Source organism: Eschscholzia californica, unplaced genomic scaffold, assembly GCF_041429995.1.
Source record: "Eschscholzia californica isolate CP2 unplaced genomic scaffold, dmEscCali1.0.p SCAF_3, whole genome shotgun sequence".
NCBI lineage: Eukaryota > Viridiplantae > Streptophyta > Magnoliopsida > Ranunculales > Papaveraceae > Eschscholzia > Eschscholzia californica.
Genome location: NW_028238420.1, coordinates 52,251,403 through 52,268,016, shown reverse-complemented (window position 1 = coordinate 52,268,016; position 16,614 = coordinate 52,251,403). Strand labels below are relative to the sequence as shown.

Genomic DNA, 16,614 nt, shown 5'->3' with positions numbered 1-16,614 from the left:
CAAGTTTGTGTCTTCTGAAGAGAATTTGGCAGACATATTCACTAAGGGTATCATCTTCTCGCAGTTTGATTTCATTCGAAGCAAACTCATGATTCTCTCCACTTCGGATCATGCGTTTGAGGGGGTGATGGGCCTAGAAAGGTTACCCTAAATAGGTCTACACCCGCAAGTGCACGGGTGTCAAGTTGTAAAATTCTGGTAAGACCGGTTCGTTCCTCAGAGACTAAGTGAAACCTATTCTAAGACTTGGAAGTAAGACGGTTTTGATAATGGTTTTGGTGATAAAATAATAACAAACAGATTAATAAAACAAATTATGATACAACGAACTTAAATGGGGGAGAGGACCTAGGATTTTAGAAATTCACCACATAAAATCACCTTTAGAAACAAATACTTAAAATGGTTAATTCTCTCTTTTTTTTATAACTCAGAATTTCGGATAATGAACTATCCTAATTCCGGGAGATGTTTTCGTTAAAACCGAATAAAACATAACAATGTAATCATTTTATTTTAAATAAATCTCTAAACTATTGTTTATCAATCAATAAGCATATATCATCAAAGAATCTAATCTAAGCATGATATATCAAATTTAAAAGTATAAACAATGAAAAGAAAATCAATTCTACAAATTAAAACAATTTTAACTTTGAATCACAATCAAGAGAATTAAAAAAATAAAAATATGTCTCTAAAGGTTCAAGTATGAGTTTCATCCTAAAACCCTAGATGGAGAGAGTTAGCTATTCATGAAATTATAACAAAACTCGGAAAATTAAGTAAGAAGTAAAAGGAGAAAACATAACTTTTTCTAGCTGGAAACAATTTCCTTCTGATTTTCCCCTGGCAGCCAAACGCACCCCTGAGGGAAAACGATTTTCTCGTCTTCTCGGAAATAATTTCTCTGTGGGAAAATTATTTTCCCACAGATTTTCTCGTCTTCTCCAACTATTTTTCTCTCTCTACTTTCTGAAAGATCTCTTTTATCTCCTTCTAAACAGTTCCTGTCTCTCTCTATAACTCTCTGTTTCTTGATTTCTCTCACAAAAATCAGAAACACAATAGAAAAGAAGACAATGATAATACTTCTGATTTTATTGAATTTCTCTTTCTCTCTTCAACAACTCTTTCTGTTTATCTCTATATCTCCCTACAATCACTCTATTTCTCTCTCACAAAGAAAATAAAACGATTGAATATTAGTTTAAAGAATGAGATGATGAAGACAATTAGATGATAATCTCTCCTAATTTCTTCTTCTCTGATTTAATCTCTTTCTCTCACTAAAAGAGATACTGAAGAAGATGATAATAGATGATGATGATGATGGTACGAGTTTTCTCTGTTTTTCCTTCTCTCTTTTTCTCTGATTTTTTTTAGTTTAGTTGAGCTGATGACCCCCCCAAAAGATGATGTATTGCTCTCTGTTTCTCCTCCTTTATAGCCTAAAGAAACAGCTATGAGATCAATCTCCAGACCTCTCTCTTACTACAAATCTTCAATTCTTTCTATAATCTCTATCGAATATCTTCAAACCTTCTCTCTCTCTCCTGTAAAATATTTGAATCCTCCTCTCTCAATCTTCTAAATACAGCATTAGCAAATGGGTGCTTTTAAAGGCACCGGGCCAAAAGGCTATTAGCATCCAGAAATTTTGTTGACTCGGGTCAATGGCCATTGACCCGAGTTATCTATGAGCACCTATTTCCCCTCTCTTCCTTTCTCTCCCCTCACTCTCTCTACATCATCACGTTCTAATCACAAAGAAATCAAACAAGCTGGATAGAAAACATGATTAATTGGGTGGGTACTTAATTTGGGATTTGATTAATAATTAGAGGAATTGAAGCAACATTCTTTACTGTTGGATACTTTTTAGCTAGTTTTAGTGGCTTTCAAAGTCAAACCAGATTCGGTCTAGTTTGAAACCAGACCGAATCTGGTTTAAACTACCCAGGAGGTGAGATGTTAGATACAGTTTCTAGGGTTGCTCTTGATCCTTGTCTACTACAACTCCTATTGACACATACCCTAATTTAAATCTCTACTTTCGTTCTTTGACGAAACTTTGACAATTTTGATTTTGAACTGTTGGTGGTATTCGTAAGTCTTCTAAGATGAGATTGATATTGAAGGAAATTAGTGTGGAAATCGAAGCAAGTTTTGTTCATACAAGAAACCCTCATCTTCTCTCTCTCCCCCTTTCTCTCTCTATATCTCTTTCTCTCTCTCTCTCCCCCTTCGTCGGAGTTGTAAAGAGAGAGGTTAGAGAGAGAGACAGAGGTCTGCTCCCGTTAGAGAGAGAGTAGAGAGGAATTTTTTTTATTTTAGACAGAGGAAAAAAAGTTGTTCTGAAGAAGGTGTTGGATAGGGTTAACAGAGAAAGGACCGGTGCCTACATAGTTGGTTGGTGCTAATAGAGAAAAGAGCGGTTGGGTCTGGTGCTAACAGAAATGGATGCTAACAGCTTTTTGGCCCGGTGCCTTTAGAAGCACCCTTAGCAAATCAATCTCTCCTTGAATATCTTCCTGTCTATGACTGAAAATAAGAGAATAATTTCATAGCCCAACTGTATGCTACTGAATATCTCTTTCTATTTTCAAAAAAATCTCCAGCCATCCCTTCTCAAAAGTTTCCTGATTTCATCACGCCGTTTTCCCTCTTTACTATAATTACTCACGGCTTCTGGCTTCATGGGTAGGATATAATAGAGTTTCCAATTTGAATTTCAAATTGGAATCAAATTGGAAATTTGATTGGAAATTCTAAATTGAGTGGAGCTGGTGGAGGCATGTCACAGGAAATCTTATTTAAAATCAATGGTGGGACCCTAAAGGAAATCCAATTTGAAAGCCTCCGTGTGGTGCTTTAATTCCTTCTCGTACTGAAGGAATTTGGGCAACAAATGAATCACGTTTCTGGTCCTTGGTTTTCAGCCCATTATTAAATGCCCCTCTAAAAACCCGTGTTGCAAATCAGCCCCGAACTAACTTGAGTTGAACCAAATTAAACTTTTTGGGTACCAACTTGCACATGACTTTCGTCAAATATTGGTTGTTTCACCAAAATACCCCAACATCTCGATTTCATCCGTTTTTCACACTGGACACCGTAAAAGACACCTGGGAAAGAGAAATAAACAATTCATCAGAGTAACTGCTCGAAATAGACTAACTAGCCCAAATTAAGAGATACAGATGGGACATTTTCATGTCTCATCAGGGGGGTTGTAAGAGAGAGTCACCCTCTAGGCATTTGGTCGAACACCTTAAGGACGAAGAAGAGCAGCTCAACTGAATTAACGGCTTCAGGGATATGCGCGCCCCTGCTCTTAAAATGGAGCGCCCACATTATTACAACGAGGCAGCCTGGAAGTGTGCGCGTATAGTAGTAGTTTTGTTTAGTGTTAGTTAAGAAGTCTGTTAGTGTTAGTTAAGAGTTGGTTAAGTTCCGTTTATCTCTCTCTCTAAACCTTCATTATATAAGAAGGTCTTGTGTAATTGAACAACCAGTTAAGTTGAGAAGTAATCGAATTGATCTTCAAGAAACTTAGTTTTTCACATCTCTTTCGAGGTTGCCAATTATACTCCTTTGATAGGTACAAGTAAAAGAGGAGTTTTTTTATGGACAGTATGCCCACTTGATTCATCCATATTTATTTCTTCTATCTTCATCCCTCTTGGCAATTCCCAATCAAAATTGTATAGTAAATTCGCCAATGCTAGCTCTACCATTGACATCCCCATAAACATACCAGGACAACCCCTTCGACCTCCACCGAACGGTAAGAACTCAAAATGTTGTCCTTTAAAATCGATGGAGTTATCAATGAATCTCTCAGGCAAGAACTCATCTGGTCTCTCCCAATAATCAGGATTCAATTGCCCATACATTAATAAGAACCCTAGTTTTTGGGTTCACATCAAAGCCCATGATCTTGCTACTCTTCATACTTTCATGTGGAATCATCACTGGACCAGGTGGGTGAAGTCTTAGAGTTTCCTTCACCACCATCTTGAGGTAATGAAAATGATCAAGATCTGCTTCTTCAACCTTCCCTTTCTTCATCCCAACATAATTCCTAATTTCTTCTTGTACTTTCTTCATTGACTCAGGCCTTCTAACCAGTTCTGTTATTGCCCAATTCATAGTGATAGAAGATGTGTCTACTCCAGCAAGAAATATATTCTGAAAATTAAGTTATAAACAAAATAAACACTAAAATTATGATGCTAACAAGATACCGTCGTGTTCGTTTTTTTCAATTGTAAATTAGACTCGTTTGACTTGTCTGAATTGAAATACCATGAGTCTATTTGGGGTACAACAGTGGTTTCAGGTCAGTCATTCATTCAAGTCAGACAAGCATCAAGAAGTTAGCTAGAAATAGCAATTTGGGCCATTTGGTCTAATTTTATAGTTTAAAATAAGAATGACAACCATAAGAACTGCCTTGATATGATCTTTCGTAAGACGAATTGTGCCGAATTGATCCTCCTCTAGTTTCAACATCACATCTATGATGTCTTCATATTTGGATTTCTTCCTATTCGGATCAAGATGTTCGTCGATAACACCTTGATAGAGCTCATCAAAGTCATGGAAAGTTTTCTCAAGTCTCCCATGTAGTCCAGACAACATGTCAATAAACCTACCTATCTTATTAGGAAAAAAATCTGATGCAGAAAAACTACCCAACAAAGCCACAGCTTCATATAAAATTTCTTGAAGTTTACCCATTTCAGATCCTCTTAGATAAGTCTTTCCGAAAGCGATTCTACAAACAATATTATCAGTTAGAGAGAAAAGCTTTTGAGAGAGATCAATAGGACATGTACTTCCATCTGAGAGAGAATCAATCATAGAACCAACTTCTTCTTCCCTAATAACTCCAAAAGATTGAACTCTATTTACACTAAAAAGTTCATGAACACATAACTTTCTCATCTCTCTCCAATACTCTCCATACGGGGCGAAAGCAATATCCAAGTAGTTATATGAAAGTCTTCTAGGACCAGCCAAAGGTGGTCTACTACAAAAATCAAGATCATGGGTTTTCAATACTTCTTTTGCTGCTTCAGCTGATGAGATTATGACTGGGTATTTGACCTAGTTGAAGAAGCATTACAGGACCATATTTCTGAGAGAGTGTCAATAGTGAACGATGAGGTAACGGTCCGAGTTGGTGTAAGTTACCTATGATAGGAAGCTTTGGAGGAGAAGGAGGAAGGTTGAGTTCTTTCTTACCTTTACTAGGTTTGTGAGTGAGAAGAAGAAAAAGAGAAAGAAGAATTAGAGGAAGAAGAAGGAAACCATAAGAGTTGTCTAAGAAAAACTCCATTAGAGGAGTATTATTTTTATTGGTTTAGGTTTCTAGCTAGCTTTACCTCTTAATATTGCTAGTGGACTCTTGTTTGAATAGATTATTTATATTTTATGTCCAGTTAAGCATCTTCTACTGACCTGACTATTCTATTTGTTCACACTCTTTCTGGGTTGACATCATTGACTCTGTAATCAGTGATCACATATTCACATGTGTATATCCCAGATTTTTAGCCTGAGTAAGGAAAAAATATAGAAATTTTTTATTCATTCTTCCATTTTGGTCCGTCCCCCAGCCCTCCGCTCATGTGGCGACGTATCACTTAAGAAAAATGAATAAATTTTTTGGTTTTATTGAAATGAATATTGGGATTCATTTGTGCATGGTGCAAATTTAGAGGTTTTTTCAACAAATGGTCAAAAGATTTGTAAGTGTCGGCAAAGATGCATTCAATAGATATTATCTTCAAAAAACGGTCATATGTTGAAAATTAAATTCTAATTAAATGCGGAAGTTACATACCTTCAGCCATTGTTGATTAAGTGATAAACTAGAAACCCAAAGATAATCACAGAATACTGAAGTTCTTCTAACCCCAATCCTCTCCGTAAGTTTGTTGTTGTGTTTTGATGGAGAGACACAAGCATTAATATAGGAGGGGTTAGGGACCTTCAGTTATGGTAACTACTCCCACTTCTTTTCCATCGAAGAAGGGGTAGTGGGTTGGTTATTGTAACCAACTTTATCTCCCAAATATTCCTAATACCCACGTAAGCAATTTACTGAATTCAAATCAGTAAATTGGTCAAAGCCAAGATAGAGGGAAATTAGGAATGTGGGCCACCCTTAGTCTCTAACAAGAGACGTGTCCAACATTCTCCCACTTGGCCCACATGCTATATTTCATAAGTACATGGGTGATGGACTGTATGGCCAAACAAACACTTAGATTGGGATATCACTCACTCTTAATTAAAGAACATATCACACGAATCATAGCGGTCACATTCTGATAAGTGAATGCTTCCTTCCATGTATTACAATGCATTATGCTCTCTAACTAAGCACTTGATGAGCATAACTTCCGAATGAGTAATTTCTGACAAAATTACTCAGGTCCTCCTTTAATATCACAATGGATATAAGATGGTTATTCTTTATGTGCACGAATAAACTATTTATTCAAAATAACCGAACACCTTAAGTAGTCAAAGAAAGTACATGTCAAGCATTACATAAGTTAACAAAGACCCATACGCTCCACATGATCTAAGAACACTTGTGCCGGCAACGCCTTAGTCATGGGATCCGCAATCATTAACTTAGTACTAATATGCTCAATGGCCACCACATGTTCCTTAACTTTATCTCTGACAAGAAGGTACTTTATGTCGATATGCTTACTTCTGCTTCCACTCTTATTGTTTTTAGAGAAGAAAACCGCAGCAGAATTATCACAAAGGATCTTTAATGGTCTCTCTATAGTATCGACAATTTTGAGACCTGAAACAAAGTTTCTCAACCATATTGCTTGTGTCGTTGCTTCATAGCATGCAATGAACTCTGCCTCCATAGTAGATGTTGCGAGGATGGTCTGTTTGGTACTTCTCCAAGATATAGCTCCTCCAGCAAGAAGAAAGATATATCCCGAGGTAGATTTTCTTGAATCCACGCATCCCGCAAAATCTGAATCCGAATATCCAACCAGCTCCAGATGGTCAGTATATCCGTAGGTCAGTCTGTAGTCCTTAGTTCCTTGCAGATATCTCATAACTCTTTTCACAGCCTCCCAATGTTCTTTCCCGGGATTGCTTTGGTATCTTCCTAGCAGTCCCACCACGAAAGCAAGATCAGGTCTTGTGCAGACCTGTGCATATAAAAGGCTGCCTACTGCTGATGCATATGGAATGTCTTTCATCTCCCCCTGTTCCAATGCATTCTGTGGACATTGACTTAAAGTCAATTTTTCCCCTTTAGCGATTGGCGCTACAAGTGATGCACAGTTATGCATCCTGAATCTTTCCAAAATTCTTTCGATGTAGGCTTTCTGAGATAATCCTAAGGATCTTTTAGATCTATCTCTGTGAATCTCTATGCCTATGACATAAGAGGCTTCACCTAAATCCTTCATCTCAAAATTCTGAGAAAGAAATTCCTTAGTCTCATGTAGCAATCCCAAATCACTAGTTGCAAGTAAAATATCATCTACATATAGGACTAAAAATATGTATTTGCTCCCACTGACCTTAAGGTATATACATTGATCGACAATGTTTTCTGTAAAACCAAAAGAGGTTATAACATTGTGAAACTTTAAATACCATTGGCGGGATGCCTGTTTTAGTCCATAAATAGATTTTCTGAGCTTGCAAACTAAATGGTGATCGTTTTCGTCACGAAAACCCTCGGGTTGAACCATGTATACCTCCTCTCCCAAATGACCATTAAGGAATGCTGTCTTAACGTCCATTTGGTGTAGCTCTAGATCGAAATGAGCTACTAAAGCCATAATAATCCGCAATGAATCCTTCTTAGAAACCGGAGAGAAGGTTTCATGGTAGTCTATGCCTTCCTTTTGAGTGTAACCTTTAGCTACAAGTCTAGCTTTATATCGTTCGACGTTTCCGGAAGAGTCTCTTTTGGTTTTATAAACCCATCTACAGCCAATGGCCTTAGACCCTTTCGGTAACTCAACGAGATCCCAGACTTGATTTTTAGCCATAGATTCCATCTCTTCCTTCATGGCATCATACCAAAGTGCAGATTTTTCTCCATTTATGGCTTCTGAAAATGAATTTGGGTCACGTTTAGGCCCAATGTCAAAATCAGACTCTTGGAGATATACCAGATAATCGCTAGAAATAGCTGGTTTTCTTGTTCTTGAGGATCTCCTTAGAACCACATCTTCATGCTCAATTTGTGGAACAGGTTCTTGTGGGATTTGTTCTTCATGAACCGGTTGCTCTAAAGTTGGTTGTTGTGCAATTATGTCAGGTTGACTTCTTTGCACAATGACCAAATCTCTAGTATCCACAGGCAACTCAGGTTCCTCTCGTGTTTCCTCAAATTCTATCAGTCGAGGAATATCACTCCCACTTGAATCAAAATCCTCAAAGAACTTAGCATTTCTAGCCTCAACTATTCTTTGGGAATGTGAAGGACAATAAAACCTAAATCCCTTAGAGTTAACTGCATAGCCAATGAAATACCCACTGGTTGTCCTTGGATCTAACTTCTTTATGTGAGGATTGTAAATTCTCACTTCTGCAGGACAACCCCATATGTGCAAATGACTTAAACTCGGTTTCCATCCGTTCCATAATTCAAATGGTGTCTTAGGAATGGCCTTAGATGGAACTCTGTTTAAGATGTACACTGCGGTTTTCAAGGCTTCACTCCATAAGGATAAAGGAAGATTAGTGTTACTAATCATGCTCCTCACCATGTCCATAAGAGTTCGGTTCCTCCTTTCGGCTACACCATTTTGTTGAGGTGTGTCAGGCATTGTATATTGAGCAACAATGCCCTCTTCCTCAAGGAACTTAGCAAATGGACCAGGCATCTGACCCTTTTCTGTGTACCTTCCATAGTACTCCCCGCCTCTATCAGATCTTACAATCTTTATCTTGATGTCCTTTTGTTTCTCTACTTCTGCTTTAAAGCTTTTGAAGGCATCAAAAGCTTCAACCTTATCAAACAGAAGATAAAGATACATGAATCTTGTATGGTCGTCAATGAAGGAGATAAAATATCTCTGACCATTGAGGCATGGGGTAGGAAATGGTCCACATATGTCAGTGTGTATGATCTCTAGGATCTGAGAGCTCCTTTTGGCACCCTTAGAGGTCTTGTTTGTCTGCTTTCCCTTTATGCAGTCCACACAAGTACCAAAATCAGTAAAATCAAGAGTTTTTAAAACTCCATCTTTCACTAATCTCTTTACACGCTCAATGGAGATATGACCTAATCTCCTGTGCCATAAAGTAGAGGAGTTCTCATCAATCCTATTACGTTTAATACTAATATCTGCATGCATATTTAAATAATTATGCTCGAAAGTGGGGTCTAGATCAATTTTGTACAAACCATCAATTAAAGTTCCACCACCAACAGAAAAATTATTTTTCAAAATACGAAAACATGGTTTCTTAAATAAAAATTCATAATCAACATCCGCAAGTTTTGAAACAGAAATCAAGTTTCTAGAAAAAGATGGAACATAGAAAACATTGTTTAAATCTAAAACAAAGCCGGTTTTCAAAATTAATCTAAAAGTCCCCACAGCTTCGACTTGAGACCGCATCCGGTTTCCGGAATAGATGCCAACCTCATTTCCTTTCGGCTTCCTTAGGTCCAGAAAGCCCTGCATGGTATTAACAATATGAATCGTAGAACCAGAGTCAATCCACCAAGTATTAGTTGGGGCATCAACAAAAAACGATTCATGACATACACAAGATATGAGATTACCTTTCTTTTCGAGCCAGTTCTTATACTTTAGGCAATCTTTCTTTTCGTGTCCAACCTTTCTGCAGAAGAAACATTTCACCCGTTTGCCATGATGCTTTAATGGCATAGTTTCTTTGTTCTGCACATTCTTGACACGTTTGCCCTTCTTGGTACTTCCTTTTGCATGAGAAACAAAATGGGCACTTTCAAGTTTCTCATGTTTCATCCTCTCTTCCTCTTGAACACACATGGTCAGAAGTTCATTGATTGACCAATTTTCCTTATGTGTGTTGTAGGAGATTTTGAAAGGCCCATATTCCTTAGGAAGAGAGTTAAGTACCAAATGAACTAAAAATGACTCAGGAATCTCAACTTTAAGGGGTTTCAGCTGAGCAGCAATGTCCCTCATCCCCATAATGTGCTCACGCACTCCTTTAGAATAGTCAAAAGTTTTGTCTGAAAGTCTCTTCATTAGGGTGCTGGCTTGTGCCTTATCTGAGCGAACAAATTGTTCCTCAACTGCCTTGAGAAAGTCTTTTGCGTGAGGGCAATCAGGTATAGAACCCCGAATACTCTTATTCACGCGGGACTTAATGAGCATCAAACTTAGGCGATTAGATCGCTCCCACCGCTCATAGTCCAACCTTTCCTGAGGCGTACTTGATTCCGTGGGGACGGGTGGTGCATCCACACGAAGCGCCAAATCCAAGTCCATACACCCCAAAGTGAAGAGAACACTGTCTTTCCAATCCGAGAAATTATCACCACATAAAATAGGAATACGGGAAGTATCATTCATAAAAGCAGTAGAAATAGCTGCAAAGAAACATTCAAGCTATGAAATATGTAACTTTATTCTAAATCAACCAATGTCAATTTAGTAGTAAATTCTAACCTTCCTGTGGACAGAGGTTACAACCGCATAAGAATTTACTATATTTTATTAATAAGACTAGTACAAATAAAATATCAAACCGTAAAATTTTCGTACCTGTGGGCATAGAAAATTCACTTTTAATATTTTATTGTACTATCCTATTCCAATATAATTTTACAAAATAATTATCTCCCTGTGGGGCAAAATAATTATTTATCAAAAATTACATTGCAATTGGAATGTCATTTTATACTTGATGCGATAAAACAAATAACATTTTATTATCGCACATCTACATATTTCTAGATGCTATGGCTACTCTAGAAAAATATGCAATGTTCAAAATAAATGACTTCTTCCATATTCGGTTATGGGTGCTTCTAAAGGCACCAAGTCAAAAGGCTGTTAGCATCCATCTCTATTAGCACCAGGCCCAACTGCTCATTTTTCTGTTAGCACCGTTCAACTATGTAGGCACCAGTCAAAGCCAACTTAACCCTAACACCTCCATTCGTTTATCACAAAATCAAACAAAATCTATCGGACGGACTGAACCAGTCCGAGCCTTAAGAGGACCAAACAGATCCGTTGATCCGGGACTTAAGAGGACCAAACGGATCAGGTGATCCGGGACTTAAGAGGCCCAAACGGATCAGCTGATCCGGGACTTAGGAGGACCAAACGGATCAGCTGATCCGGGACCTAAGAGGGCCAAACGGATCAGCTGATCCGGGGCTTAAAAAACATCCCAATCCTCACTCTCTTTCTCCTGAACTCGACCATGACCAGCTCCTCTGCTACTTCTCGCAAGGTTTTCTTCATCTTTCTCTCTCTAAAAACCCTTATTCTCATCTCTCTCTCTCTACCTTTCTGAATCTGCAATCTTTCTTCTACATTTACAAAGGGGATATAGAAGGAATGAAGATGAACATGAGAAGGAAGAGGAGAGAAAATGAGTTTATTTTGTGGATGAAATTTGGTGAAGAAGGAAGAAGAGAGTGGACCCATTCTTTTCAATTTTGTGTATTTACTAACAGGAATATAAAGTAAATAAGAAAAAATGAATTTTTTTTTACTTACACTATCTAGATGAGCACACATGATTTTTGTTTTGGAAAAAAAATGAATCGGTATTCTTTTTATTGTGGAAGAAGAAGATGGAAGAAGCAAATGAAGGTGAATGTCACCCACATTAAAAACTGGTGCTTATAGAGAACTCGGGTCAATGACTATTGACCCGAGTCAACAAAATTTCCGGATGCTAACAGCCTTTTGGCCCGGTGCCTTTAGAAGCACCCTTCGGTTATATATGAACGATTCCTTTATGTTCATGTAATTTGACAAACATTATTTTATGCCTTCACATAAACACATTTCATATCAAATGGTAAATACAATTGCATACAACAATACAATTAGAGTTAATGGTCTATAGGACGTTTACATAGTTGTATGTCAATCACAATTGCTTATTTGTTATACAGTGGGCATAAGATCCTCAATTGTATTGTTGGTCCAAAAATTGAAGTACCATCACATTAAAGCAACATTTAACAGTCAAAACCATACTCAATAATCCCTTAATGTTGGCAGAAACGTGATATGTCAAATGGGTATTAACAAGTACAGTAAATTGTCTTCCTAAAAAGCACTATAATCCTGTCAAGGACACTATCAAATTTATCTCAATATAAGAGATTCACACGAAGAAGAGACAACTACTACTAATAAAAGTAACTTATAGTTTCTCTCTCTAGATATATTAGTTAGAATTTCTTCTTTATCCAACAGAGAGATTGAGAAAAAACTAGTAATAAATGTTCTCTGTTAGTATTATAAAACAGTGTACATTTCTCAAGGTCTCAAAATTAAGTAATTTTGACTGACTGGAAATAACCAATAACCAAAACTTCGAAACAATAGAGATAAAATTGTAACTAAATTTGTTTTCCAAAATCCAAATTGGTTTTTCCTTTACTAAGTCAAACTAATTAAGAGATTAAACGAGATATTATATTGAAACTATTTTTGATCCTAAAATATCTTCTTCAAACGTGCAAACCTTTAAAAGTTATTTTGAAATCAATTACTGAAATTAGTTCCAGTTTTTCACGAATTCAGAAACTAATATATATTCATCTTTTTATTTACTCAAAATATATTACTAAAATCTCAATCAAAATCTGTTATCTAATATTTCTCTTTACTTAGTCAAAGATATTTCTAACAATAAAGAGATATAATACAATAACAGAGATGTCTAACAATAAAGAGATAAATATGAAACAATCTATTCAATATACAGGGATGAAAGAAAAAAATTCAAAATCCCAACCGAATTCATGTCAAGTTTGTATACGGTGAAACAAATTTAATCAATTCCAATTTAACTCTTAACAAGAATACATATCTTAAATGGAAAGATTTGTTTCACATAAAATATCAACTAATATTTATACCTAAACTTCCTGAAGATGAGATTAAATCACATAGTTTAGATATCTTAACAAATAATTGATCATGCTTAAATACTAATCAACAAAGCCAAAGGAAGGCTCTGATACCAAATGTTGAAAATTAAATTCTAATTAAATGCGGAAGTTACATACCTTCAGCCATTGTTGATTAAGTGATAAACTAGAAACCCAAAGATAATCACAGAATACTGAAGTTCTTCTAACCCCAATCCTCTCCGTAAGTTTGTTGTTGTGTTTTGTGAAAAGGTTTAAACCTTTGAATAAAACACACTCGAGTATAACGAGTGGAGATGAAGAAGGTGATGCTCTCGGTTGATGACCGAGAGAGAGACAGTGTCTCGGTTATAACCGAGAGGTATGTGACGACTCTTGGTGAAAACCGAGAGTGGTGAAGCTCGGGTATAACCGAGAGTGAAGGTGACTATGTCTCGGTTATGATAGCCGAGAGACCGAGAGAGAGTGATGATGATCTTGAATAGATAATCGAGAAGATGAAGGGAGCTTCGGGTGAAAGCCGAGAAGGAGAATAGTTGATGGTGACGAGAGATAATAGTTTAGGTAAATACCTTGGTTTTGTTATTCACTTACAACTTGTACATTACATTATGAATGGATCTCCTTATATAGGTTTACATGATGAAGAGTTTTAAGTTATCAAAACTTATCTAATCCTAAACTAATCTAAACTACAATCCTAATACCTAAGGAATTCTAGTTGTAGTAGGATTCCTATTTGGACCAAGTCCACTCGGTTTGGCCGAGTGGAGTGGACCTTCCAACACTCCCCCTCAAGTTAGAGCGGGAATGGAAGTAACGCCTAACTTGCCAATAATGTTCTTGAACGGTTCTGCCCCAAGTGGCTTTGTGAAGATATCCGCTAACTGATTTTCTGTACTGGTGAAGCGTGTGGCAATGACGTTGTCTTTAATCTTTTCACGAACGATGTGGCAATCTATCTCAATGTGTTTTGTACGTTCGTGGAAGACGGGATTATCAGCAATGTGGAGAGCGGCCCGATTATCACAGTAAACTGTCATCGGGTCAGAGTGGTCGATTCCAAAATCAAGTAGTAAATACTTGAGCCATTGTAATTCGCATGTGAGGATGGCTAAAGCTCGATATTCTGCTTCTGCCGAAGATTTTGCAACTGTGGGTTGCTTCTTTGATTTCCAGGAGAGAGGGCTGGATCCCAACATTGTGAAATACCCAGTAGTAGATCTACGGGTTGAAGGGCAGCCAGCCCAATCCGAATCACAGTATCCTGTAATATGGAGAGAGCTGTCTGCGGATAAGAAGACTCCTTTATCAAGAGTACCCTTCAAGTATCGTAGAACGCGATGAGCTGCGTCTAAGTGTACTTGGCTAGGTGTTTGCATGAACTGGCTGAGGTTGTTTACGGCAAAGGTGATATCCGGCCGTGTAACCGTTAAGTAAAGTAATCTTCCTATGAGACGACGGTAAACCGACGGATCTGGTAAAGGTGTACCGTCGGTGGGACTGAGACGTAGTTTTTGTTCCATGGGAAACTCAGAAGGACGTGCAGCGGTGAGTCCAGAATCTTTTAAAATATCAAGAGCATATTTCCTTTGACATAGAAATATGCCTTGTGATGAGCGAGATACTTCGATACCAAGGAAGTACTGTAGGCGGCCCAGATCCTTTAGTGAAAAAGCTTTATTCAGAAATATTTTTAACTGGGAGATAGCATGATCATTATTTCCCGTGATAATTATGTCGTCTACGTAGACAAGGACATAGATTTGAGTGGAGTGAGATCTAAAAGTAAAAAGAGAATAGTCACTTTTAGACTGAGAAAAGCCACGTTCGATGAGAACGGAGGAAAATTTTGAAAACCATTGTCGAGAGGCCTGTTTGAGACCATAGAGAGATTTATGGAGACGACATACTTTAGACTCCCCCTGAGATGAAAAACCGGGGGGTAATTTCATGTAAACTTCTTCATGAAGGTCGCCTTGAAGAAAGGCGTTATTGACATCCAATTGATGGAGAGTCCACCCTTTAATGGCGGCAAGAGAAAGAAGGACACGAACGGTTACTAATTTAGCAACTGGAGCAAAAGTGTCATTATAGTCCAACCCCTCGATTTGGGTGTAGCCTTTGGCTACTAGGCGGGCTTTATATCGCTCTATAGATCCATCGGATTTGAATTTAATTTTATACACCCATTTGCAACCGATGGGCTTTTTGTCGGGTGGTAAACCAGTGATTGTCCAGGTTTTATTTTCTTCCAAGGCTGAGATTTCCTTGGCCATGGCCTCCTTCCAATGAGGGGACTTCATTGCTTGAGTGAAAGAGGTTGGTTCGGTAGATGATAAAACCGAAGAGAGAAATTGTTGATGAGAATTTGAAAACGAGTTAATGGAAAAATAGTTTTCAAGAGGATATTTAATAATGTTAGTATTTGAACACACATAGTCATCTAGATGACTAGGCGGGCGGCGAGACCGAACCGGTCGGCCGGAATCGGCAACGACGGAGTCGGAGCTCCGGACGTCGGATGGAGGAATTGGCAATGAAGAGTCACTGCTCGGTGGTGGAATAAAACTTTCTGGAGGCACACCAGGACCCGGGTCCTCATTACAATTTGCTGGAGGCACCCCTGATGGGGTGGGCGGTCCACTGTCAGGTGGACCTGAAGTCGGGTCAGCAGGGGTGTCTGAAGGCACCCCTGTCGCTGAATCCAGACTCCCGGGGACAGGAACAGCAGATTCATCAGTGAATCTGCTGCTGTCCGCCGGTGGGATGGATCGAATTTTATCGTTTGTCGGAAAGACAAACGTATCGTCGTCGTCGATGGTGATGAAGGGTTCCGGACGCGAGAGAGAGGGTTGTTCCATCGGTGTGGGTGACATCGGGAATCGGTTTTCAATAAAAGTCACATCACGTGAGGTATAAATACGTCGGGTGGAGATATCATAGATTCGATAACCCTTTTGTCCGTTTGGATAACCAAGGAAGATGCCGGCAGAAGAACGAGCATCCATCTTAGTTTTGACCAAAGGAATTCGGGCATAACAAAGACATCCGAATACACGTAAGTGTGAAAGATTTGGAGGAGAACCCATGAGGACTTCATGAGGTGATTTTCCATCAAGAATAGGTGTAGGTAACTTGTTAATGAGATAGACGGCGGTTAGAACGCATTCTCCCCAAAAAGAGAGAGGGAGATGAGCTTGAAGACGTAAAGATCGTGCAACTTCAAGAATGTGACGGTGTTTGCGCTCAACAACACCGTTTTGTTGAGGTGTATAGGTACAACTACGTTGGTGGGAAATTCCCTTTTCAAGAAACCAACGTTGTAGAGAATTATTCATAAACTCGGATCCGTTGTCCGTTCGAATTGTTTTAATGTTACAATTGAATTGTGTGTGAACGTAATTAGAGAAATTCATAATTAACGTATTTGAGTCCGATTTGGAATTCATGAGAAATATCCAAGTACAACGTGAGAAATCGTC

The 16,614-nt window shown here is 38.1% G+C and overlaps 1 pseudogene across 1 annotated transcript; it reads right to left on the bottom strand.

The window, feature by feature from the left end:
* Window positions 1-3,518: 3,518 nt before the first annotated feature.
* On the bottom strand, window positions 3,519-5,370 carry LOC147551682 (cytochrome P450 71B36-like; annotated as a pseudogene). Its single transcript, XR_015236991.1, has 2 exons — window positions 4,447-5,370; window positions 3,519-4,194 (listed from the first exon to the last, which is right to left on the bottom strand). The product of XR_015236991.1 is annotated as a cytochrome P450 71B36-like (transcript).
* Between the last annotated feature and the right edge of the window lie 11,244 nt (window positions 5,371-16,614).